The following is a 27,605-nucleotide window of genomic DNA, read 5'->3' as shown; positions in this document are numbered from 1 at the left end:
ATTAATTCAATCACCTAACAATGTTCTCAAAATGATGATCTTGATTCTAAACCCCAAATTGATGCCCTTGAAAACAAGAACTTCAGCTTCTAGGATTCCCAGCAACGGCCATGCTGGCTCTGGGTTGAAGTCTACACTTCCAGAAGGTACCAAATTGGGAAAAGTAGATCTATATACTATAGCAGTGTTTATTACACCAATAGCAACTATGAATCTTTCAAATTAAAAATTAAAATGTTTGCATAAGAACTTTACATCCCATGAAAACACATACCACTTTAAATCTGTCAATGATTAAAATACAAAGATTATTTCTACTACAGATGAAGCTACAATTTAGTTTCCTTCACAGGTCTGAAAGTAGACAGAATTTAAATATATTCTTTACATTTAGTTAAGCATCCTGTGTTACCAAGTGGTTAAATATGATATGTATCTACATATGATATTGGCCAAAGGAAAAAATATATTAAGACATCATTATAAGCAAAATTTAAAATATCGAAGTCACTATTTGAAGCAAAATGACTTCAGAACTACTATGTTTAAAGTGGGAACATTTTTAGTAGAAGAAAATATTGAGAAATGATTATGTATAACTTGAGAAATAAGCTAATTATATAGACAAATCTATTATTGCCATGTATTAAAGTGGAATGAATAATTTCAACAGTTGCAGTTTCTCTTATTTACTGCATTTCTCCCTATCCTTTCTTCCAGCCACCAGTATTACTTTCCTTTTCTTTTTTCTTTTCCATAGGCATCTAAACTCTTAGAATTTGACGTGGAAAAAGGGTTTGAGGGAGAAATTGATCATCTCTTTTTGGGCACTATAATTGGAAGTGTTTCATTTGGCTTAGAAGCCTTCCACTGTGAAAAGGCAATCATGATTATTAGTACATTACATTACAAATGATCCTTATTTACAGCCTATGTTGATCACTTTACACTTCAAAATATGCACATGGAAGGTGGAAAAACAGATTATATGTTATAAATTATTTTCTTGATCCTGGTTCCCTAACCCTGATCTTGTAAAAACCACTGCTCTCTCAGAGTCCTACTGAATCAGTACATATTTTGCTGTCTAAGAAGATACAGATAAAGGCTTTGACTTAAAAACAATGGCACAGTTTTTACCATAGACTGCTTGAAGTCTGAAGATAAATAACTTAGTTTCTCCATGAATCATATGCACAGCCATGTAAATAATGACACATGTGGGAATACATGGAGTGAACAGCCATCAATTATATAACATTAGAAGAGTTGCGATATTATTTAAAATTATGGGTATGCAAAACAGCTCAAATGCAAAATGCCCCATTTTGAGTTCCAACACTTTCAAATGAAAGAAGCGATTATTCTGCATTTAATACAATGGCTCTAGGCTCAAAATGGGGTGCTTTGAATTCAAGACAGTTTGTAATTCAAAAAACTTTGGGTGCCACTACTTTCCAAACGATATACAGGTAACAAGAACAGGTTCTTCAAGTAACTTGTGGCAGGAGCTTACTGCCTTTATCAAAGATACATTTTTTTAAAAAAATCTCAAGTATTCTATTTGGGGATCATCCCCAAATTACAGAATTTTCTACGGGAAGCAACAGTTTCTTCTTTCATCATTTTCATCCATTTCAGAAAAACTAGAAGAAACTATTTTAGAAGATATCAAGAGAAGAACTGGACTTTCTTTGTTTTTCCTGGAAGAAAGGTTAAATGGAAGATTTTTTTTTATAAGAAATTTTATTAGTTTTTCAATTTTACAGCCAAGTATTTAGGAAGCAGCGCGGTGGTAGGGTAGTCAATAGTTCAATAACAAAATCTTTCATACATATCTCATATTACATCATTAAAAGCTCCCTCTCTATTTCCCTTAATTATTGTATCAAATTCAAGTTAATACATTTCTAATTATAGCTCAGTCATTCAATACATTTGTCAATATAATTTTGTTTATACATATTCAAGTCGTTCTTAATTTTTTCCTAATTCCAATTACCGTATTCTAATTTGGCCTTTAATAACCATAATGTTTAAACTTCGGGTAACCCAAATTTCCCTAATTTCATTACAGAGTAGTTATGTCTAAAATACACATATTATTCAGATAGTTACATTTTCAAGAGTATATTCTATTTCTTGTCCTCTCATCATTTACTAATAAACTGTCTTTCATTGTCACAAACCCCTTTCCATATTACATTTCAAAACTATAATCTAATAGCTACTTTTCATTTGTTTTATAGGTCTAAATCCTGGATATTAGATCAATCAATATCTCTAAAAATCTCCTGTCCATTAGGTAAAATTTTAAGTTGTTCCATCATCAATCAGCGATAAGGAGAAAGAGGAACAGGGAAATCCAATTTTTGAATCTGACTCTAGCTTTCTTTTTGTGCCAAACAGGTTTCCATACCAGTGCCCCCGAATCCTCAAATGGGTCTCCCTTCATTCCTACACATGTTGTTTGAATCAAGGGAGACCATCTAGATATCAATTTTTCGAAGGAACTGGCCCCTTTGTAGTCATTGAATTGTTGCCCTAGTACACGGGTCGGCAACCCGCGGCTCTGGAGCCGTATGTGACTCTTTGAGCCATCTCCTGCGGCTCCGGAGCCTTCTCCTCCCCATCTTCCTCCTGCTGCCTCCCCCAGACCTCAGTCCTGGCTGGGGCGGTGGGGGCATCGCTTCCTGGGCCATCCCTGGGCCGCTGAGCCGGCCATGTGTCTGCCCGGGCCAGGCAGCAGTCCCAGCTGGGGTGGCGGCAGCATTGCTCCCTGGGCCATCCCCGGGCCGCCGAGCCAGCTATGCATCTCCCCAGGCCGGCCCGGGCGGCAGTCCCGGCTGAGGCGGTGGCAGGAGGGCATCGCTTCCTGGGCCGTCTGCGGGCAGCTAAGCCGGCCACACACTCCGCGGGCCGGGCTGAGCAGCAATCCTGGCTGGGGCAGCAGGATCACTTCCTGGGCCGTCCCCAGGTCGTCAAGCTGGCCACACATCTCCCAGGGCCGGGCTGGGGACATCGCTTCCTGGGCCGTCCCTGGGCCATTCCCCGGGCAGCCGACGGCCAAGCATCTCTGCAGGCCAGGCTGGGCAACAGTCCTGGTTGGGGCGGGAGCGGCGAGGGCATCGCTCCCTGGGCTGTCCCCAGGCAACCGAGCCGGCTACGTGTCTCCCCAGGCCGGGCTGGGTGGCAGGGGGGCATAGCTTCCTGCGCCGTCCCCAGGCCACTCCCCAGGCAGCCGACCCAGTCATATGTCTCCCTGGGCTGGGCCGGGTGGCAGTAGGGGGGCATCGCTTCCTGCACCGTCCCTGGGCCGCTCCCCAGGCAGCCGACCCAGCCATATGTCTCTCCGGGCCAGGCCAGGCGGCAGCAGGGGGGCATTGCTTCCTGGGCAGTTCCCTAGGCAGCCGAGCTCTCCACGCATCTCCCCGGGCCGGGCCGTGGTGTCCCAGGCGCCTTTTAGCGCCTTCTACTGTCTCCTGCCCCCTCCCCTCCCTGCCCCTTCAGCGCCGTCTACTTTTCGTTCTCTCTCTCCTCATCTGGAGAGGGGGGGCAGAGGAAAGAGAGAGAGGGGGTGACTTGTTCTGGCGAAGAACCAGTGGGGAGCAAGGCAAGGTAAATCAAAAGATGCAGAACTTTCATGCTAGCATCTCCCAAACCCTTGTTATCCCTGTCACAGACTTGGCTCATCCACCCTCACTCTCTCCTCTTCTCTCTCTATGGACGAGGCTGCTCGCTTCAAATGGTTGGCTTCCGAGCCAGGCAGGCGGGCAAGTCTCAACCACAGCATTTTATTGCTGTTGTTGTTTTGCGCACATGTGGTGCTGACTGGGAACAGAGCCAAGCAAGCTCTGTGGTTGAAAGTCCCTGCAGCTTGGGAGCCAGGATCTTCCCCCTCTCAGTCCCAAATCCCAAGCAGAATTCACCACATTGGGATTGGAAGTGAGCTGCGAGGAGATGGTCTGTCTCTCCTCCTCCCCTCCTCCCTTCCGCGCTGGCTACTGAGGCTCCTTGCTGGGCGCAGTCAGCCTGAAGCAGAGGAGGGTGAGGGGCCTTTCAAAGTGTGACATTGAAATGGATGGGAGAGTCTTTCAGGAGGGTAAGGATGAACTGTAGCTCTCCAGATATTGCTAACATACAGCGTTTGCCGTCCCTGCAGCAGATGAGAGGTGCTGGCATCTCTCTTTGTCAGAATGTGGTGAATCCACATTGTCCATCTCTAAGGGAGGAAGTTAAATGATTTGGTAGGTGAACTAGTTCTGTTAGTAAAGGGGGGGGCGTGAAGAGAAAAAGAGGGAGAGAGAGAGGAAAGACTTTTATCCAATTAATTTTTTTCCAAGTTAAGAAATAGATGAGATGATAGATCCCTGTTGTAGGAACTTTTGGGGACCCCAAAGCACCCCAAAAATACAAATCCAGTTATTTAGTTTAGTTGTTCTTCCCCCCAAGGCTTAATTCCCCAAAGTGAGTAAACGCCTCTGTGTTAAAAGCGGGGAAGAGATTTCAGGAGGCTTTCACAGGAAGGTAGTTGGGATAAGAGAGAGGGAAGGAACAGTCTCACCCAAATCCTCCGCGGTGCTTCATCGTGCTTAGTGGTGAGTTTGGCTTTTGGCAGGCATGGCTTAGTGATCGGCCATGTTAATGGCCGATCTTTCCTCCGACGGTCCAAAGGAGCTGCCTCGGATCAAATGGAAGGGCTACCGCCCTTCCGCGATCTAGCAAGTTTCCTCCTCAGTGGTGGTCACCCCTCCAGGGCGACTTTCGACCCTTTCCAGGGTCTTCCGATGAAGGGAAACCAGACGGCGGAGAGAACGCTCTGTCCGCAAGTGCCACAATCCGGACCGGAAGCCCAGGTTAAATGGAAGATTAAATTGCATCAAATATCACTTCTCTAGAAGATAGAACCACAGTACTGTACACAGTATTATTTCAAATGTAAACCTGTCAATATTCTGCACAGATCATCCACTGCCTTCACCTCAAAATATTACTAACTCTAACATTATTTAAAGTTTAAGAATAATGTAATTTATGGCTTAAACAGTTGGGCAAACATAGACATATGGTTTGTATCTTATAATTTAGCATTACATATTTATGCAGGCACTATATCTTTAACAAATCATAATTCAGACAGATTGTAACTTAGTACACTGTGTAAAGCCAGTCGGTAACAGATAGATTTAAATATTTTTGCATTAGAGCTATGCAGCACTTGTATATAATCTTCAAAAAAGTATTTTGATGCTACCAGAAACAGAAATATAGGACTTTACGCAGCACCTTAGGGTAGCTGCGTCTTTTCCCAGAATCACTGAAATGCTTTTGGTGATCAAATCCAAATCACTGCACAGCTATATTGTTTTGGTATGTAGAATTTTAATCTACAAAACACCGGGACTTTACGCAAGATAGAGGGAATAATGAAATGTTCCAAATATCAGTCAATTTTGGCACAAGGCCTTCAGGCCTCTGCTAAAATGCTGAAGATGGAAAGGAATTTCGCCTTTCAGCACAACAATGACCCAAAGTATACTTCCAAATAAACAAAAGAATGGCTTCACCAGAAGAAGATCTAAGTTTTGGAATGGCCCAAAACTCACAGCTTGGACTTGAATCCAACTGAAAATCTGTGGGGTGAACTGAAGAGGGTTGTAGGCAGGTGATGCAATCTGACAGATTGGAAGCCTTTTTGCAAGGAAGAGTGGCAAAGATTTCCAAGGCAAGATGTGCCATACTGATAGGCTCCTACCCTAAAAGACTGAATGTTGCCATAAACATCAAAAGTGCTTCAATAAAGTATTGGTTTAACGGTGTGCATCTTTAGGCTGCCATATTATTCTAGTTTGTATTGTTATTTTTTTCCTAAAAGATTTTAGTTTGTTTTTTAATTGTATTTAATATAATATCTTATATTAAAGATGGAAACAATTCTATTAAAGATGGAAACAATTCTAAGGTGATTTATCTTAATCTGATTTTTTTACATCTCAAAAATCTGGCATTTTAATAAGGGTGTGAAGATTTTCTATATCCAGGGTAGCCAGGAACCAGAATCAACCCTTTCTCTATAGCACTGATTTCCTGATTTAAAAAATTGCTCCTGAAACTGCTAACATTTGTTCTGATAAAAATAGGCTTTAATTACTGAATAACAAAACAAAATCACACCTTTTTTGATTACATGCCATCAAGTCATTATTAACTGTTAGTATCATACGGATAAGATTTTGTCAGAGATGATTTGTCCTTAACCTGGTCCTTCAGCTCTTCCACAATGGCACCCTATCACCACTGTGAATCCATCCATGTTGCCACTGGTTGTCCTCTTCTCTTTCTTTCCACCTTTCCCAAAGACATAGGTCTTCCACAGATAGTATGTCTGTAGGATTATTTGAGTTCAGTCGTTTGTGTCTCAAGTGAGAACTCTGAATTGATTTGTTTGATGATCCATTTGTTAGTTTTCTTGTCTATCCACAGTATTCACAGGAGTCTTCTCCAAAACCAAAATTCAAAAGTGTCAATATTTTTCTTATTTCTTCAAAGTCCAACTTTCATTTCCATAGAGTATCACAGGGAACATTAGAGGCAAACAAAGTCATTACTAAAAGCCAACATGGGTTTGTCAAAAATAGATCATGCCAGACAAATCTTATTGCATTCTTTGACCAAGTGACAAAATTAGTGGATCAGAGGAATGCTGTGGACATAATTTACTTGGACTTCAGTAAGGCATTTGATAAAGTAGATCACAACCTACTACTTGACAAGATAGAAAAATGTGGGGTAGACAGAACCACCACCAGATGGATCCGTAGCTGGCTGACCGGCCGTACTCAGCGAGTGGTCCTCAATGGAACTGCATCTATATGGAGGGAAGTGTGTAGTGGGGTGCCCCAGGGCTCTGTTCTGGGCCCAGTACTCTTCAACATCTTCATCAACGATTTGGATGAAGGGATAGATGGGGAACTCATCAAATTTGCAGACGACACCAAGCTGGCAGGAATAGCCAACACTCCAGAAGACAGGCTTCAGATACAGAAGGATCTGGACAGACTTGAACACTGGGCACTAACTAACAAAATGAAATTCAATGGTGAAAAAAGCAAGGTTCTACATTTAGGCAAGAAAAACCAAATGCACAAGTACAGCATAGGTGGCACCATGCTCAATAGTAGTAACTGTGAGAGGGACCTCGGAGTCCTAGTAGACAATCACTTAAATATGAGCCAGCAGTGTGCTGCAGCTGCCAAAAAGGCCAACACAGTGCTAGGCTGCATTAACAGAGGGATAGAATCAAGATCACGTGAAGTATTAATACCACTTTCAATGCCTTGGTAAGGCCACACTTGGAATACTGCATCCAGTTTTGGTCACCACGATGTAAAAAAGATGTTGAGACTCTAGAAAGAGTACAGAGAAGAGCAACAAAGATGATTAGGGGACTGGAGGCTAAAACATATAAGGAACGGTTGCGAGAATTGGGTATGTCTAGTTTAACGAAGAGAAGGACAAGGGGGGACATGATAGCAGTATTCCAATATCTCAGGGCTGCCATAAAGAAGAGGGAATTAAGCTATTTTCCAAAGCACCTGAAGGCAGGACAAGAAGCAACGGGTGGAAACTCATCAAGGAGAGAAGCAACCTAGAACTAAGGAGAAACTTCCTGACAGTGAGAACAATTAATCAGTGGAACAGCTTGCCTCCAGAAGCAGTAAATGCTCCAACACTGGAAGTTTTTAAGAAGAGACTGGACAGCCATTTGTCCGAAATGGTGTAGGGTTTCCTGCCCGAGCAGGGAGTTGGACTAGATGACCTCCAAGGTCCCTTCCAACTTTACTACTATTACTATTACTATTACTATTATAGTTATATGATTTTAGGATCTTTGTAGATATAGACCACAGGTCGGCAACCTGCGGCTCCGGAGCCGCATGTGGCTCTTTGAGCCTTCCCCTGTGGCTCCCAGCCTCCTCTGCCTTTGCAGAGAGAGACAGAGACAGAGAGAGGCAATTGCACTTCCCTGCTTCTCTCTCTCTCTCTCTCTCTCTCTCTCTGTGTGTGTGTGTGTGTCTGTGTGTGTGTGTGTGTGTGTGTATGTGTAAAAGAGAGTGCACTCACAGTGTTCTCTGAGGAGCTGAAAAGCCTTCTGGGCGGAGCTCCTCCCTTTGCTGCGTCTCTGAAGGAAGCAGGAAGCAGGGGCAGGAGAGAGCTAGCTAGCCCAGCTAGGCTGACTCAGGAATTCTGGGAGTTGAAGTCCATGAGTCATAAAAGAGATGAGGTTGCCTACCCCGGAGGTTGTTGGACAACAGCTTGAAGCTTGCCAGGTGAGCAGCAGATAGGAGGGGGGGGGGGGAGAAAGAGAGAGAGAGGAGAGAGAGAGAGAGTGGGGGAAGAGGAGTGGCAGACCAAGGGCAGATAGAGAGGGAGGGAGAGAGAGACCCTTTTGACATCTAAAATGAAGATAACACTGCATATATCCTTTTTTTACCTGTGTGTGTATGTAATTTTATTCTCTTAAAGCATTCTCTTGGTGATCATTGTTTTAATAGTATGGATATTCCCAAGAGTCATATTTTTACTTTTATTTTTAATGTGTATATGTGTGTGTGTGTGTGTGTGTGTCTCTCTCTCTCTCTCTGTGTGTGTGTATATATATACACACACACATATACACATACACATACACACACACACACACACATATACACACACCTATAATAAAGGTAAAAAAGGATATATGCAATGTTATCTTCATTTTAGATATAAAAAGGGTTTTGCGGCTCCCAGTGTTTTGTTTTTGGTGGGAAACGGGTCCAAGTGGCTCTTTGAGTGTTTTGGGTTGCCTACCCCTGATATAGACATATGATGGTATTTGAATATCTTTTCCAAGGCCTTCGTGGCTACTCTACCAAAGCTAGTTTATGGAATATTTTGACTGGTTGTTTACTTTGATCCTAAAAGGCAAAAACTACCCACCATTTCAAGATTGTTATTATTAATTCTAAGACTTGTTATTGGTTTATTTTAGTCCCATTTTTTAAACTGTGCTCCTTGATTTTTATTACTAGGGTTTGCTAATATGGTCTTAACACATCTGGCTGTCCCTTCTTGTTTTAATCTACTATTCCTAGATTACAAACTGTTTTCTTTTCCAAGCTTCTATAAGTGAGCTTTCAGCAAATTTTAATTACGCCATCTAGATTAGATCTGGACTGACCTTGCCTTAATACTGTAGAATAGCAGGTTAAATCAGGTCTAGCTTAGTTCTAGATCAGCGGTTTTCTACCATATGGGGTGGAACGACCATTTCACAGGGGTCGCCAAACAACGCAGTCCGCCATTTTTTCCCCCTTTCCCTTAGCTGTGCTACTCCCTTTTATTCTACTGGCTTTTGAAAGCCAATAGAATAGACTCTCTTGAATAGAATCTAATTCTATTGGCTTTCAAAAGCCAATAGGAATTGTCCAGGCTGTCTCTGCCCTGCTGAGCCTGCCAAAAGTCCCATTCTGCAAACGGTGCTGCAAGTTGTCTGCAACGAAGGCGAGCTGTCTGGAATTTTCCATCCCTCCCTGCTGAGCAATTATTAAAAATGTAAGTAAAAGAGGGTCAAGGGTGGGAGATGGGAGGCCGGCGGGCGCAGGGAGGGTTGCTGGCGCGCGTGGGGCCCGGCGGGTGCCTTACCTCCCTTAGGCTGGGCCAGCTGGTAGCCCAGCCAGTGGTTGGCCTGCTCCGTCTCTGCCGCTTGCCAGCTACGCCTCGGCTGGCGCAGGGGGCGGCACCACGCATGTGCGGTGCTCCCGGGCAGGGAAAGTCCTCGACTTACAACCGGTTTAGTCCTCGACTTGCGACTGGTTGAGTAGTCCTCGACTTACGACTGATTGGGGGTCACGGCATTAAAAAGGTTGAGAACCACTGCTCTAGATGGACTTAGCTTCAATACTACGAAATAGCAAATTATCGATGGTCTTGATCTTCTTATGCAGAATGAGTGAATGATCGCCTATATTGCTCTAAACAAGTATTATAGATTGCATTAGTTAAAAAAAGGTAATGTTTGTAAGACATCCTGCATCGCCTCCAGACGAGATGAATGGCATACAAATCCAATAAATAAAATAATAAATCAAAATCAAACCACATCCCTGTCTGAATCATGCCATCATAGTAAAGTGATCTGTTTTTGATTGGAATGTTGTGTGAACAAACCAGTATGGTTTCTTACTTGTTGTTTACAACTTTACATGTTATATGAACATTACACAATTTTATTTTAGTAATATGGGAACCTGTCATTCCTGTGCATTATTTACTATCAGACATAAATGCAGTCAATGATTTATTCAACAAACCATGATTAAATCAATCCATGGGTTAACAATATTAAAACCAGTCAGCATAACAACTATTGCCAACAATAATATTAGGATGAGTACATATTTCACTGCTTCCATTTCAACTGAAGGATGAGAATTCTTCTACCAATGCTTGATAAGTAGTCCCAATTACAAGTAATCCCAGAATAGCCTATCAATATAAGAAAACTCTTCCCTCCCTTCCTTTGTTCTACTGACACTCAGAAAGCCTTTCCTCTTTTGTACCCTTCATGCCAGCCACCTGGCTCAGTCATTTGATACTACCCATTTTTTGGAAAGGAACTTATAACAAAACCGGGGAACCAAGGACAATTTATACATTTGAGCAAAACCAAACCAAAATACAGGAGAATAAATCCTACAAAAAAAATATATCACTATAGATCAGGGGTTCTCAACCTTGGCAACTTTAAGACTTGTGGACTTCAACTCCCAGAATTCCTCAGCCAGCAAAGCTGGCTGAGGAATTCTGGGAGTTGAAGTCCACAAGTCTTAAAGTTGCCAGAGTTGAGAACCCCTGCTGTAGATCATTCCCTATGTTTGTTCTTATTCCAAAATACAACCAGGTCTTCCAGGTCTAGCAGACTCAGATATCAAGCTGGTCTGCAAGAATGTTACCACCAAACTTTGCAGGCTATTTCATTAGCCAAAAAAGATAGTGAAATAATTCATAATGAAAGTTAAAACCTGTCTCATAAGAAAAGCTGAGGTTCAAGATAATACAACAGAAATAACTAGAAATAAGGAGTAGCCTGGAAATTGTATGCATTTATTTGATTCATGCACCAGCTTTCTACTCTGGAGAATATTTAAAACAGCTAACTAAATTTAAGAGTACACACAAAGGAAGAATTACCTAGATTATGTCCTTGCATAATCTATCTGCCAAAGACTTTCATAAATTATAAATATTAGATTGGTCTTTTCTGAATTTACACAGAGCAACTGTTCTCTGTGGATATGTAATATTATGTTTCCATGTTTCCTTCCTTTCTTCTTTCCTCCCAGTTTTGTTAATGTGAGCACTTTCTTCTGTGTTCTTATCTGAACAACCTGCTGAAAGGTTAACTGACATTTAGCAAGTGATCAAGATCATATCAGCTTTGTAACACAACATGCCCAACATGAAATATCTTAGCTGTTAGGACACTGGTTCATAATATATACATTACCAATCCTGTTCAGAATTGGGTATCCACCTTGTCTAATTTCACTAGTGACACAAACTGAAAAATGAGAGAAAATATCTATAATAATTCTAATTATTGGAAATTGGGGTAAAAAAGTGGTAGACCTGAATTGATTTCAGAGACGACTGAAGGAATTTTCTTATCAATTTAATATTCCATTCTGTGTTTATATCAATATGCCACACTATGTTGTCTTGCAAAGTAGTCTTTAGATCAGAGACCATATCTTGCACTGAATCATATGAGTATGCCAGGATAAAATTGGACTTTGATTGTGGTTTTGGCATAATAGACCAAAACTGACAGCTGCTGACTTTGTTGTTAGAAAATGTTACATGTGGCATGAGGTGACTAAGGCTGGTAATCTAACATATATTTTCTATACTATCAAAGAACATTATGTGGAAGCCTTAACTGGTGAGCTCTGTTGGAAGACAATATGGATAGAACCATCTACTAATGATTCCAGCTATGAAAGATTGCTACATGTAGTTTAAGAGGAGCAAATGGTTAACAACAAGAATTAACAAATGGAATAGAAGGGAATGGAAAGAGAGCCAGTTTGGTCTAGTGGTTAAGGCACTAGACTAGAAACCAAGAGGCTGTGGGGTCTGATTCCACGTTAGTCATGAAAGCTGGCTGGGTAACTTGGGGCCTGTCACTTTCAGACCACAATGTCAGGCTCTTTCAGGCTCAGGCAACAAGCTGGTCAGTTAGCATCTATTGCAAACAAGGGATCAAATCATGGCTGATTCTCTGTCCCCCACCTCCACCCCATGCTGCCAAAAAAGAGCAAACCCTGAACTTATAGGAAAATGGTATGTAAAAAAAAAAAAAAAAATGGAGTAGAAAAATGTATTGTGTATGAAATTAAGAGAAAGGGAAAGGAATAATGTATCAAAATATGATTGACTTGGATGCTTGTTGAAAGATTGAAATAATTACTGAATGATAAAAGTACAGAGAGATTCTGAATGTAAGAGACAACAACTTTATTGCAATTTGAAAACAATGGACATAGAAGTATTAACAATGAAAGTAGAATAACAGAAGGAAGACAAAGTACAAGTCTTGGATGAAAAATGTTATAATACAGACAGAATGAATGAAATCAAATGTAAGAAAAGACATGGAAGCTGATTATCTAATGACATATGAGATATTTTGGATGGGAACACAAATAGGAACATGTGTATTTTTATACGGAGATCATACAGCATTGCTGGCTGAGAACTAAAAGATTTGTGGTAAATGTTAGATCGTCTGCAACAAGGAATACAGATCTTAAAATTAATGTTTCAAAGACCGAGTAACTTCGCAACATTACAAAACTCCTTGTAGCTGTTGATTGCATAAATTCTAACAGAAGAGCAGAATAATATCAGGCAACACAAATTCTTTATTCTTTGCACCAATAAGTTAAGTCCATCAAGGTCTTATCAGCTTGACCTTCTTGGATTATAAATACCTACCGAGCTTGGACTTTTAACTTCAAGAGCTAGTGGGAGAGAAAGAAAAAATTGACCTTGGACTAGGCTTGGCTGGGAGAGACTTTTGAGCTGTTTAAAGAGAGGGAGATTGAACATTTTGAACGCTTCCAACATTGTGGGATTACAACCTTGCCTGATTGACAATTTTTGGATACTTGAGACAAAGGATCACTATAAAATATTGCTTTCAGGACTGAACCTATACTTTGGAATCTATTGGATTATAAAGGATACATATAATGACCAGAAAACTAGAGGAAATTGACCTACTCTTACTGAGACTGGTAATACTAGAGCAAGGCTTTTCAATCAGTGGTACGGGTACTACCTGTGGTACATTGGCACCCGGCAAGTGGTACGCGACCATCCTAGAAAAATGGTAGTGGGGGAATGAGCTGAACCATTGGCAGCACCGCACAAGCCTGAGTGAGAGATGGCTGGAGCTGCAGGGCTATCAGGGCTCAGCAGAAGCGCCAGGATCAGCGCTTCTTCAGGACTGTCAGGGCTCAGTGGAAGCGCCAGGCTCCAGCTGGAGCTCAGCGTTGATCCTGGCGCTTCTGCTGAGCCCAGAGGAAACGCCAATCAGCTGGAATATTGCAGTATCTCCAGGGTCTTGTGATTTACATTCAGATGGTTGGCAACTGATTCATATTTATGACGGTCACAGTGTCCCAGGGTCATGTGAAGTGACCAAAATCTGCTGCAACTACCCAGCAGATGGGGGGAATAAAAACCCCCACCCCACCCCCGCTGCCAATCCTCAACAGAAATGCTCACAACAATGAAAACCTCAGACAGGAGGAAGAGTGCCGCTGGGTGGGCAGGCAGGTCTCTTGCTCGGCACTTTTTCCAGTGCCATTGTAAATTCGAACAGTCACTAAGCGAACTGTTGTTAAGTCGAGGACTACCAGTACTTCATCACTTTTTTCCTTTCTTTTTTTTTTTTTTTTGGTCATCAAGTTTTTGACATCTTGCTAGGCGACTGGTGGTACTCGGATATTGCCATATCCTAAAAGTGGTACAATGGGTGAAAAGATTGAAATGCCCTGCTCTAGAGGATCTCTAGGAAGGATGCCTCAAGAAAAAACAAACATCTTTCCGAAAGAAATATCTTCTATGCTACAACTAATTCACCAAACAATTGTTGAATGCAAAGAAGACTTAAAAAAAAATCATGAGACCAAAAACAATTTAGACAATATAAACAAGCAAATCTCCAAATTAAATCTACAACTAGAAAGTTCCCAGATAACGACTACAAAATATGAACAAATAAACCAGAAATCAGAAGATGAAATAGAGGAAATGGATTTAGAGATGGGAGAGATAAAAGAAGAGAAATATAAACGACTATATACAACCAAAATAGTGCAAGACTTAGCTATAACAATGAAAATACAAAAGACCTTTTACCTCTTAGGTCTGCAAAATATATCCGATGGCAAGAAAGAAGATTTAAAAAAATGGAATATAGAGCTATTAGGGGAAATGTCACAACTTGGGAGACGGGGAATGAAAAGAGAAATGGAGGGAGAAAAGAACTGGGAGTTGTTTAAGGAATATAAATGGGTGCAATTCCCCCCCCCAAAATACCCTCATGCTAAGCAATTTTTACAAAAATAGAAAGAAAATTCCTGGGCCATCTAATTGCCCTGACTTGGAAAGCTACTTGGCAAAGAAAGAAAGCAAGAGTCAGATTTAAAAAAACAGAAAGAATTGACCTTTTAGAGGGGCATTATATGTTGAAATACTTGTTTGAATAAGATTAAAAGAACAGCTGACCCTTAGATATTAGACTTTTATAATAAAAGATATGATTTAAAACTAACATAGCATTTTTTTCTTTTTTTGATATGGGAAATTTGAAGAAGAGGATTGATATGAATAAAACTTTTAGCTGTATAAATGTAATTAATCATAACTGATAAAGATATTTCAAATACTGATGGGAAATTAAACCTTAACAAGAGCATGAAAAACAGGATAGTTAAGACCATCAAGGTTTACAGTTACAACCATCCTTTCAGAGAAATGCCACCTACTTTACTATGAATAAAAAGCCTGATTAGCCTGTATCCATACATGGAGATAGTTTGAGTAACAATCAAGCTGGGTCTCAGAAAAGGACTGACCCTAAACGGATTGTGAACTTTGTCATTTTCAGGCAGAGCAATCCTTTCAATAATTGTAAACCTAAACTGGGAATGCAAAATCAAAGATCCCAATCCCATGGAGTACTGTATCAAACTAAAAGTCAATGTAATCCCCATCTCCTATTTAAGCTTAGCTCCGGATATAGGAAGACTATATCACTAGTTTCAAATGCTGTAAAGAAAATATTAGGGACTGATCTTCTCAATCATGCCCTTGCCTGTAAATTTTGCATGGAAAACTTGGTCTCTATTGCTAATGAAAGTTGGCATTCATTTTTTGTCTAATCTAAAAATGAGAGAATATGATGTAATTTAGTGGAGCTTACTTCTGAGTAAACAAAAAACTAACCAGAGCTAACTTTAATCATAAGATTTTTGTTTGAAAAAATATTATCTTCAGTCCTAAATTGTTAAAGGTTCTTCAGATCCTTTCAGCATATATATAACTGAGGATTATACATTTCCTGAAATCTGAGTTTTCTCTCTTATGCAATCAACCTCAATAGTGTAAAATCGGAAGCTTGTGCTATGATGCTATGGTGACAACAACCTTAGCACAGCCAGAAAGAAGAGAGAATTTCTACTTCTTCCAAGATTCAGAAGCTATTAAAGTACTTCATTTCCTTGTAACCAACTTTAAGCAGAGAATTGATGCTGTCCAGGAGAACAAAGAAGGTTGGTGGTTAATTTTGTAATATGAGAGCTCCAGCCTTCATCCTCATAATACTGTCTCCACCCAAGACTGGGAAACTAATTTAGTCATTAATAAAGTCTAGCTTCCTGCTTCAAGTACAACTCAGGTCTATCCTAGCAGCAAAATGATATCTTCCCTTTTATATGAACACAATACAATGACCCACTGTTTTACAAACTAAAACATTTTCTGCTTCTATTTCTTCCTTACAGTCAGTAGGAATTGAATTAATTAGTAGGCCTTTGTCATTTCCTTTTATATATTATATATATCTTATATCTTGTCTCTGTGAAATATAAAAATATAAAGTACTAACAAATGCTAAAAAGTCTATTAAATACACTACTTCTCCAGCAGCTTGTGTTTTTTTTTTACTATTCATGAAGGAAGTCTTTCTCCCGTAGCCCACTCATTCACTTATACAGAATTCTATTGCATTTTCTTGAAATGTTTTGTCTACGATGATCAGAGAAATAAAAACACCGCTTTTTTCAATGCAATTTTGACATTCCTTCTCTCTGTCTCAAAATATGTATCACTGACGTATCAGAATACAAATCTACTATAGAAAGTAATCCCAGTTAATTTATTAATAGGGAACTACTTCCTTTTTACAGTTTCCAGCAATTTTAGAACTAGAAGCCGTTTTAGCAAAATACCTTAAACATTTATCCTAGTAAACTTATCCAAAATGTTGATATTTCTGTCATTTACAAAACTTCCTGAGTCTTCTTTTAACTTATTTATACAGTGTTGGTCATCCTTTTCCCAGCGTCAAACAATATCAACTGCAAAATGTACTGTGTGAAAAAAGGTGTTAATTTGAACCAGTAAGCATTATTTGTAATGTAAAAGAATAAAGAATACCCTCCCCCATTTTCATGATGTCTACACAATAGATTTAATTGGGTTTTAATTATTCCTTCTAAGTTACAATTGTTATCAATAGTTTTGCTTCCTTCTTATACAAAAGACCCAACCCCACTTCTCTTTCAATTCTGTGATATTAAGATCAGTTTAGGGTGTTGAATACTATATTCAGCTACAATATTCTTTAGCAATTTTTTTATTACACACATTTCCACACCCATATTCTCCAAGTCAATTAATGTTAAAAACAGTAAGCCAAGACTTAAGTATTAGACCATTCAAATATCACTACAGATGCTAGTTAAAATTAAAACTGAAACTCTACTGACCTAGTGAGTGAAATTAGACACTAACCAAACCTTCACTAACTTCTTAATGAGCCTAAAGAGAATATGTAAATTCCCACAATTCAGGAAAATAATTAATGAATAAGGGCAGATAAAGTGGTGGCCGATGTTTGCCATCATCTGGATTAATCATGAATAAATGAAATCGATAACTTAAAAGGAATTATGTTTTTATAGAAAGTTAAGTCTTTATCCTGGAGGGAGGATAGAGACTATAATTTAAAAGCTGTAATCCTGAATGGAGTATGAAAATAAATAGTGTGATAGAAGCAGCAACAAGGAGGGCAGCTTTCTAAACTATAGGATGCAAAATGCTTCCTCCATGGTTGAACAACCCCTGTATTTCCAAAGTTGCCAAAAGGGTTGCTAATGGACTTAGGTTTATAATAACTCAATGAAGAAGTCCTCAGCCTCTCAATATTTTAATTCTAAAGTAGATCCCTCCACAGATCAAGTTCTAGAGATATGCGGCTTAGTGGAGCAAAAATGAGCACAAGAACTGAAAATTCTTAAGAAATATCTTTCTCACTACATACCTTACAAGTTTTAAGTTAAATAATTATTCCATACTAATTCCATAATCTTCAAACTTTTCCTAACTTCTCAAGTGACCACATATTAAAATGAGTTAAGTTTCCATGTGGTTCAGTTTTACCAAATCTTTCCTTTCCTAAACTAGAACCACCATCATAGGTGAACATGACCCTAGAGGCCTAGGACAAAGGAGAAATGGAATAATGATTAAGCTTCCACACTCCACTTTTCTTTTTTTGGATGGTGAAGTACTTAAAAGTTTCTAGGCTTATAATTCCATATTATTTTTTCTGAGTAAACAATGTAAAGGATTAAAATATACAAAGTATATTCTCCTAACATTGCAGAAAATGACTTTCTACAGAAATACTAGTATTTGAGTACATGGGATCAGCATTGCAATCCTGCACATTCTTGTTTCCAAATCCCATATCTTAATAAAATTTATTATTCATGCATTCGATTATCCAATCATTTTCAACAGAACTAGGTTTGGGTTCTGGCGTCACAATATAATGAGCACTGCTGGCTCTAATATGTAACTACAAGTGCCTAATAAAAAACTCTTTAGAACAGACCTTGATATGTGCCCAAGCACTGATTCGGTTTTCGAATATCACTCAAATTTATGTAGCACATTTAGTGCAATCTAAGTAAGACTATTTCTAAAGATACAATGAGAAAATTGGAGGAAGAATTTTGACAGTCTAATTTTCTCACTGCAAAATCCAAATTGCCACGTTATTTTCATAGACCTTCCTTTCATTAAAAAAGTAATCCTAGGATTACTTACAAGACATAACTTATATCCTATGGCAATAAACTTGGTAGATAGAGCAAAGTGGAATCAAAGTAAGAAAAGGATAAAAGGACATGAGCATGATGATCAACACAGCAGGAAATCATTGTTTAACGTCATTTGGGACACTTGCCCCATCTCTACAAGAGAAGTATCCTCAACTTAAATGGTATTGTCTATTCTCATCACATTCGTGGAACTATAAGCCAAATAGCCCTCATCCCATTTCCTGCCAGAAATAATCCTAAAGTGAAGTTTTTAATCTTTCCCCAACTGCGGTTTTTAATCTTCCCCCAATCGCCATTGCAAAATGTGGGGAAATTGCAAATCAAGGCTTCAACTTCAGACCCGCTTGTTAAGAGTAAATCTTATGAATCCCGGCTGACTTTTCAAAAAACAACGCCGACGCTCCGGTCTTTTCGGGTCCCCATCAATCTTCGCTTTATCCCAACTTCCAGCTTTTGGTGAAACTTCCTAAGTCCAGCTTCTCTTGCGCGTCAAGCACCCCACCCCCTTTTCCATTAATGAGGATTTTAATACCGAAAGCTCCCACTGAAGGGAAGCGAAGAGTGCCCTTCCCACTGGGAGCGGGGAAGGAGGCGAACCTCCCCACTCCGTTTTATCGCGGCGCCCCTTCCTAAGCCAGGGCCGAAGCATTCCCCTCCCCCCCCGCCCTCGAATCCCCGGTTTCCAAGCCAACCTGCCGGCCGGGCCTTTCTCGAGAAAAGCCAAGCGGCTCCACCGAAAGTTTTCCTTCCGCTCGCTCGCTCCGCACCCCCTCAACCGACGGCTGCGGAGAGAACGAGCAGGAAGGAGGACAAAGCCCCCGTAGGGAAGCCCGGGGAATTTCGGAAGGGCCTACTTGGGAGGTGAAGCCGCACAGTCCAGGCCGGCGGATAGAGCCGCGGGAGGAGGGAGTAGCCTCCACCACGTTATTATGGGTTCCGCGTGAGGTGAACGAAACGTCCCCCCTCTTTTAGAGAGGGGAGGTCGAGGCTAACCAGGCGGCCTACAACCCCGGCAGCAGTAGCGGCGGCAGAGCTCCGGCCGGCCGGCCTGCTCCCCGCGCCGCATCCCATCTCTCGGGTGGCCCTCCTGCGGGCGCCGCCGAGACAGAAGGAAAGGGGTGCTGGCCATCTCAGGGGAGGGGAGAGAAAGGAGGGCGAAGGAGCAGCAAGCGGTGGCCTCTCCCAAGCTGAAAATGGGCGCCGGGAGCAGCTGCTATCGCCGGGATAGGGCTCTCCTCGCCTTCGGCAGAGGACCGGGCAGTTTGGGGGACTGTTTCGGGGGGAGGGAAAAAGTTTAAAGACCCAGAATAATGGGGGAGGGTCCCTGCCTTTGGAGGAGGGGGACAAGACCGGGCGGGCTCCGCGCTGCAGCGGCGAGGACGCGGAGCCGGGCGACCTTTCGGAAGGGGGGAGGGGGCCCGGAGCTCTCACCTGTGCAAAAGAAGGGGAGGGAGGGAAGATCTTGCTCAACGGAGGGGCTCTGCTCCCCTCGCCCTCCGATCAGCACTAGCAGCAGCCATTCATTGTCAGCCTAGGCAAGCTCAGCGGAGAGCAGCGCACTCGATCGAGCCGGGGGAGCGCAGCGCGCCGCCAAGCCGAGCCTCCAGCGCTCTGCTCCCGAAGGCCTGGCTAGTGGAGCTCCGAACCAGCTGCTGACTCGCTCGTTTTCCCCGCTCCGGCTGTCGGCATCTACTTTTCTCTCGAAACGGGGCGGGATGGTTTGCTTTTGAACTCGACAGCTAGGCCAGCCCGATGTAGTTTATCAGACTTGGAAACAAGTTTCCATGCCGGAGGGAGGGGAGATAAAAGAGCGCCTAGGAGGAAAAAAGTCCAATCTGAAGGATCTGCAGTTACGGAATATCAGAGCATTTAAGGAAAGGCTATGTAAACGACGTCCAAGTTTTCCCTAAAATGTTCCTGTATCTATTGGAATTTACAGTGTTGAATCCTTCCTCCCCAATAAAGGAACAAAAGGTTTTCCCCTCCCCCAGAACTAATTCTCGACTAAAGGTGGTACAGTAGCCTGACAATACAGAAGTTTCATATAAACCCATGGCTAAATCACCCAATTTCTCTTGAGTAACAACTGTGCTTTACAAACCCATAACCTGGTACTGAAGGTTGCAGAAGTCAGAGGTGGAAAGCTTAGGCTTTTTCTATTAGAACTGGGCAACAAATATTCAGAATGCTGAGCAACCTCAAAACTTGGATGTACTGCCTTCAACTCCAGGCCCACCTATCTACAAATGCTAAATTTACTCAGAAATCATGGTAGATTAGTATGCTGAATCTATTTGATTGGAAATACAAAATTTCTGATTTCAAGGGAGTATATTACTAAGCAAGAAGATGAAGCATTAGAATATTCTAGACAAGTGTTTGTAGAATGAGGGAGAAAATACTCATTATTTCTGTAACTTTAAGTTACAATTTAGCATTCCCACTACTTTAGTAAAAGGTTAAGCCTATATCTGAATTGTTCATTCTTTTTGAGTTCTGATGCTCTCTAGATCTCAACTATTATATCACTGTTTGAAGTTACAACGGCACTGAAAAAAGTGACTTGTTTTTCACATTTACAACCCTTGCAGCATCCCTGTGGTCAGGTGATCAAAATTCAGACACTGGGCAACTGGCCTATATTTATAAAGGTTGCAGTCTCCTGGTATCATGTGATCACCTGTTGTGAACTCTGTGTGAGGCCAGAGGGAGGTCAAAGCTACCAAGCAACCTAGTCCGAGCAGCAGTGGTGCAGAGCTCCCGCTGGCTGGCCTGACAAGCAAAGTCAATAGGGAAACCAGGTTCATTTAACAACCATGTCATCACCAACAACTGCAGTGATTCACTGAACAACTGTAGCAAGAAATGTCATAAAATGGGGCAAAACTCATTTAACAACTGTCTTAGCAATGGAAATTTTGGGCTCAATTGTGGTAATAGGTTGAGGACTACCTGTAATTGTACTATATATTTTGCTCTAATTATAAAAACCTACATACATACATACATACATACACATATACATATACATATACATATACATATACATATATATATATATATATATATATATGTAGGTCTTTGGTTGTTCGGGTTTTCTCCCGCGTAAAATTGGAAGTGTCTTGCTCCTCGAAGCACGAAGCTGAAAGTACCAGCCTGAAGATGACGAATGGGACTTCGTCGAAACGTCGCCAAGACACTTCCAATTTTACGCGGGAGAAAACCCGAACAACCAAAGACCTACATACAAACACCCGCGAAAACCTCAGAAAATGTATATATATATATAGGGGTCTGAATGAGGAAAACAGAAAAGCTAATAAAATATGTCTCACATTTTTAGGCATATTTAAAAAAGGGTTGTCTGCAGATTCTGACTGCAGTTTGTTCTGTTCTCTCTGTACAAATTAAAGATTGGTGGTTACCATCAACTTCAAATTTGCATTTTGCCATTCTAGTCTAAACCGCATTTGAAATTAAATTGAGAATCTCATTTGAAAATAAGTTGTCATGAGATTAGACTCATCTACTGACACATCCTCCTATCTTGCCTTAACTAAATGTGGATTATGGGGTCAAAAGCTTTTCTTTGCCAATGTTAGAGCATCGTGAATGTTGATTAAATTACATTAGGAGTAACAATATCATTTAGGTTCAAAAGCAAGCAAACTTTATGACATGTTAAGGTTTTCCTAATCTATATATTTAAAGTGATGTACATAATACTTTAGTTTTCAATTTCAGTTTTTAAATTTTATCTATCCTAGGCTTGTAGCCAAAAAATGGAGAAGGGCAATGATAACTTCAGGGGTCATTTGTTAATAGCTGGATTCACATATTGTACTAAACACAAACTAAAAAAAGTATGTTTAGTCTAGTATATTAAAAACTCAACAAGAATGATGTCACTAAAGTTGCCAAAACAATGTTTCTTTGTCTGATTCTGTGCTTTAAAAGGCAGCTTAAACTTCAGAACTTTCTTAACATGCAGCTGAATATTATCTTCTGTTAACAAAGTAGTAACTAAAACAATGTCTTGATCTTAGCTTGAAATCCAAAATGTTCATTACATTCTTAATGCCTGGAGCTCTTTAGATAAAGGCAGTAAACATAAAATAAATAAAAAAGCACAACATAATTGTTTAAATTCCGATATATTTAATAAAAGAGGAATTCTACCAGATGCAGCTTTTTTCAGCCCTTTGAAAAATTGCACACTACCATATTCTGTTTTTCAGAAATGAGGAATTTCTGCTGCTGTTCAGCCTAATTTAATCCATTTAATATATTTTTGCACACTTTGAAACCATTTAAAATTAATAATAAATGATCTATCTAATCTAAATGGCATTTATTTTGCTGTAAGGCCAGAATTCTTTGTGGTCCAGTAAACGAATACATACTTATTTGAAATACTGCCCACCATAAGGCAGTAATACTTTTAGATCTTCTCCTAAAGACAGTTACTGAATTTATTCACCATTATGTTAAATCATAATGTGATCTGTCTGGTTTTAGTCTAATATGATACGTGAACCAAGAACTGTCTGTAGTGACCTGGATATGGCTCTGAGAAAATGTAAATACAGACACAACTTGGCTTTGTTGAATTGCTATCATTTACTAAGGCTGGTGAAAGTTGAGGGACATGAATCATCAATTTCTGTATTAAATATTAAACTGGTGATTTGTGTATCACTGTATTCATATAAGAAAATATAATTTTTTTTTCAATGTTAAGCTAAAAGATTAAAATTAAAAGAAAGATGGTGGTTATCAAAAAATTCAGTCTTTATCAAATATGTTGCTTTTTAAAAATATGTTGCTTTATAAAAGTGGGTACTTCTCTTTTTTAGTTTCATGATAAGACATATACCTCCCCAAGCCATGTTTTACATCTATTAACCAGATATTCTTTATGAGCTTAAATGGCCAAATAGGTTCTATTGATAGGCCAGAGAGAGGTTCTTCCTATATAAGGGTATGAAGGATAATTTTTTAATCAGTGTACTGTTTTCATCTTGGTATTTTAGCTGATGGACACTTTGTGGTATCTTTAAGAAATACATTATGTTATTTATCAAAAAGCTTGAAATTAAGATTTTAAATTTTTGTTATGCTTTTCAGTCATGCTTTTAAGTCTGCTGGGACAAATTTGTATTAAAATATTGATCACTTTTTTCACTTTGGATTTGTTTTACTTCTCAAATGATGGAGTTGTACAAAACCAAAACATAATTTCAGTTCACACATTTAAAAATATTTATGTGCCTTGATCCTTTTAAAACAGTGATGAGAATAGTTTCTCTATTTTGAAAATTTTCAGCTTTACTTAAGTAAGAATCTCAATAGTGAAACTAGTCCCAAACTTTCTAAAATAGCAAAAACATTCTTCTTAATTTCTTTGTATCCTCTCCTCTGGTAATGAAACATATTTCTATAACATATGCAGTGGGGCATACATGGAATAACAATCATGTCCATATTCATGCATACAGCTTTTTCTTCTCTAAATGTTGAAATGAATACATGAATATTTGAGGGTGAGAAAAATGGAATGAGGCTAAGTAATGTATCTCTGCTCTTTTGCATTACATGTGGATAGCCTGTGCAAATATATTGCATAAAGACGTCTTAATTATATAGAAATATATTGTCAAATACTTTTTAGGCAAAGTTCCCATTTATGGGATCTTTTTATGCACATTTCAGGGGATTAGAAGTCTAAATAAATCATTTGCCTATAATTTTGAGCCACTGATTTCTATCAGAGCACTGGCTTTCATTGCCTGAGGGACATTCCCTGAATTTTGTGGTGTTTTCTTGTTCACCTGCCTCCCACTTCACTTGTGTATAGGATATGGCTGCAGGGTGTAAGAAATTGTGAATTTGTAATTGCTGAAAAATATGTTTGTATGGTCTACATGCATTTGGGAAACCTGCAATTTTACAGTAGTTAAGTCAGAGTTATGAAAGCTCATTTTTGTTTACTATGTTTGCAAAATATTCTTGCTTATGGTTTAGTGCACATAGCTTATGTAATCATTTTTCTGAGTTTATCCCATGCACTGAGCTATCAACCACACTGGGCTGCACAACATACTAAACTATAATATTGTTGGGTAGTTTATGGTTTAGAATGTTGTGTGAATACAACCTATTAAAATGTTATCTTCTCTGTGTTCAAGAGAAAAATCTATTATGAATATTGCCTGTTTTCTAGGAGTATGTGTTATATATATATATATATATATATATATATATATATATATATATATATACATATATAAAACACATTAAGCCATAAATCACGAGCTACAAAAAAACAACATTTAGGCTCATACAATATGCTATAGAAATGGCAAGGGTTATTTTGGCTTAGTGTGATTCATGAATCCAACCACTAAATCATAAAAGTGGTCCATCTAGCTCAGTGTTATTTGTGTTCACATGACATACTTACCTATAATCATGTTTTATTCAGTCTTATGGATTTATAAAACAGGTTAAACCACAGATAAATCATAATTTCATCAAATATTTTATGCTGAAAAGTAGTTGTCTAGTTTATGGCATGATGTGTTGCACACACACCGTCAATGACTAGCTGAATTCTGAGGATGAAACTTGTTTCTTTTTCACACAAAGCATGTTCAGTTGTTAATCTAGTACTGGTTAGCTCCAGCAAATCTCATGTTAGTAATATATAATAAGTGACCCTGAAAATATATATTTACTTCAAAAGATGCATTCCATGATTATATTGAACAGTAGAACATAATTAATGTAAATCAGTAGGTAGGAAAAAGAGCGGCCTGGTGCCCTACTGCTGAATACGCTTGCTGACAACTTGGAAGGTTGAGAGTTCAATCCTAGGTAGCAGCAGATGTTTCTCTCCTAGGGTGCAAAGAAAAAATATATGCTGCAAACTCTGCAAACTCCCAGTACACATCAGGATAGGCATCTGGCCAATAAATGCTCAGGTCCATCCATGTGCCTCAACTCTCCTGAATAGGGATTACAGGGTTGTAAAAAGAGAGTATAGATAGGAAAAAACATTTTCATTTGTTGTTTTTAATTGCGAAGTCGTGTCCGACCCATTGCGACCCGATGGGCAACTTTCCTCCAGGTCTTCCTGTCCTCTACCATCTTCTGGAGTCCATTTAGCTCACGCCTGCTGCTTCAGTGACTCCATCCAGCCACCTCATTCTCTGTCGTCCCCTTCTTCTATTGCCCTCAATCTTTCCCAGCATTAGGCCCTTCTCCAGTGAGTCCTTCCTTCTTATTAGGTGGCCAAAGTATTTGAGTTTCAACTTCAGGATCTGGCCTTCTAAAGAGCAGTCGGGGTTGATCTCTTCTAGGATTGACCGGTTTGAACGCCTTGCAGTCCAAGGGACTTGCGGGAATCTTCTCCAGCACCATAGTTCAAAGGCCAAAGTTCCTTGGCACTCAGCCTTTCTTATGGTCCAACTTTCACAGCCATACATTGCAACTAGAAAAACCATGGCCTTGACTATACACACTTTTGTTGGCAGGGTGATGTCTCTGCTTTTTAGCATGCTGTCTAGATTTGCCATAGCTTTCTTCCTCAGGAGCAAGCGTCTTTTAATTGCTTGCCTGCAGTCCCCATCTGTGGTGATCTTGGAGCCCAGGAAAATAAAATCTGTCACTACCTCCATTTCTTCCCCATTTATTTGCCAAGAATTGAGAGGGCCGGATGCCATGATTTTGGTTTTCTTAATGTTGAGTTTCAAGCCAACTTTTGCCTCTCCTTCTTCACTCGCATCAATAGGCTCTTTAGTTCCTCTTCACTTTCTGCCATTAGAGTGGTATCATCTGCATATCTTAGGTTGTTGATATTTCTCCCGGCAATCTTAATTCCAACTTTTTATTCATCTAGCCCTGCCTTTCTCATGATGTGCTCTGCATATAAGTTAAATAGGCAGGGTGACAGTATACAGCCTTGCCGGACTCCTTTCCCAATTTTGAACCAATCAGTGGTTCCGTGTCCAATTCTCACTGTTGCTTCTTGACCTGCATATAGGTTTCTCAAGAGACAAATAAGATGATCTGGTACTCCCATCTTTTTAAGAGCCTGCCACAATTTGTTGTGATCCACACAATCAAAGGCTTTAGCATAGTCAATGAAGCAGAAGTAGATGTTTTTCTGGAAATCCCTAGCTTCCTTCATGATCCAGCGTATGTTGGCAATTTGATCTGTAGTTCCTCTGCCTCTTCGAAATCTTGCCTGTACTTCTGGTAGTTCTCGATCCACATACTGCTGGAGTCTAGCTTGTAGGATTTTAAGGATAACTTTACTAGCATGTGAAATGAGTGCAATGGTGCGATAGTTTGAACATTCTTTGGCATTGCCTTTCTTTGGAATTGGAATGTAAACTGACCTTTTCATCTTCAAATATGAATTACACATAATTATTATGTTCAGAGATATGAGGTCTGCTTATATTCTGCATCTAATATGTAAATTTTCAGGAAGGCAATTTTGATGTGAACCATCTTTGAGAAGATTCAAAACATTGTGCACTTCTGCAGTACCCAACATTTAACAACCATAGAGATATTTTCCAGATAATCAGAATTCTTGGAAAATATATAGGTCAGGAAAGCTATTAGGTCTTATTGCTTTTATATAACTTGCTGCAAGAGTTTCGCAGAGATGTTACATTGAAGTCTTTCAAACTAAGTCCACGTGGGTTTACTCAGAGGTTGCATCCTATACCTATTTACTTAAGAAGTGATGCTGAAAGCAAGAGGTCTTGTTTTTTAATCGACATATACAGGACGCTCCAATACGTACATTTTATTCTCTGCAACGAAGAAGCGTGCGAAACTGCAATGTACTTGAATCTTAATCATAATCATACCGCTTTTTATCGCCGTTTACTGCAGTCGTTCGTAGGCATAAAACAATAAGCTGCAGTAGGCTCGCAGATGTGATTCGAGACGACGTTTTGAAACAGGCGAACAATTTGGAAAACGCTATACTCTCCCACCTGCTTCGTTAGGAAAAAGTGGCAGTTTTTTCTTTTCTTTTTTTTTTGACACTCTAGGCGACCCGTCCGCTGCCACGGTTCTATTGGCTGGAAGGATATCAGCTGATCTTTTCCCAGTCACTTTCAA

General features: G+C 39.9%; 1 protein-coding gene across 5 annotated transcripts in view; it reads right to left on the bottom strand.

The window, feature by feature from the left end:
• NACC1 (nucleus accumbens associated 1) overlaps nt 1-20,064 on the bottom strand; it is a 37,088-nt gene extending 17,024 nt beyond the window's left edge. Inside the window, exon 1 of one of the 5 annotated variants that reach the window (XM_039343017.1) lies at nt 19,896-20,064. The gene's annotated coding sequence lies outside the window, so the exon portion shown is untranslated. Of the gene's footprint in view, nt 1-19,156; nt 19,181-19,895 lie in introns of those variants that run through there. The other 4 variants (XM_039343009.1, XM_039342998.1, XM_039343026.1 and 1 more) reach the window with 4 other exon arrangements.
• Nucleotides 20,065-27,605: the final 7,541 nt, after the last annotated feature.

Source organism: Crotalus tigris, unplaced genomic scaffold, assembly GCF_016545835.1.
Source record: "Crotalus tigris isolate CLP2741 ecotype Arizona unplaced genomic scaffold, ASM1654583v1 scf7180000017551.9496454, whole genome shotgun sequence".
In the NCBI taxonomy this organism is placed as follows: Eukaryota; Metazoa; Chordata; class Lepidosauria; order Squamata; family Viperidae; genus Crotalus; species Crotalus tigris.
This window is presented reverse-complemented; position numbering and strand designations above follow the sequence as displayed.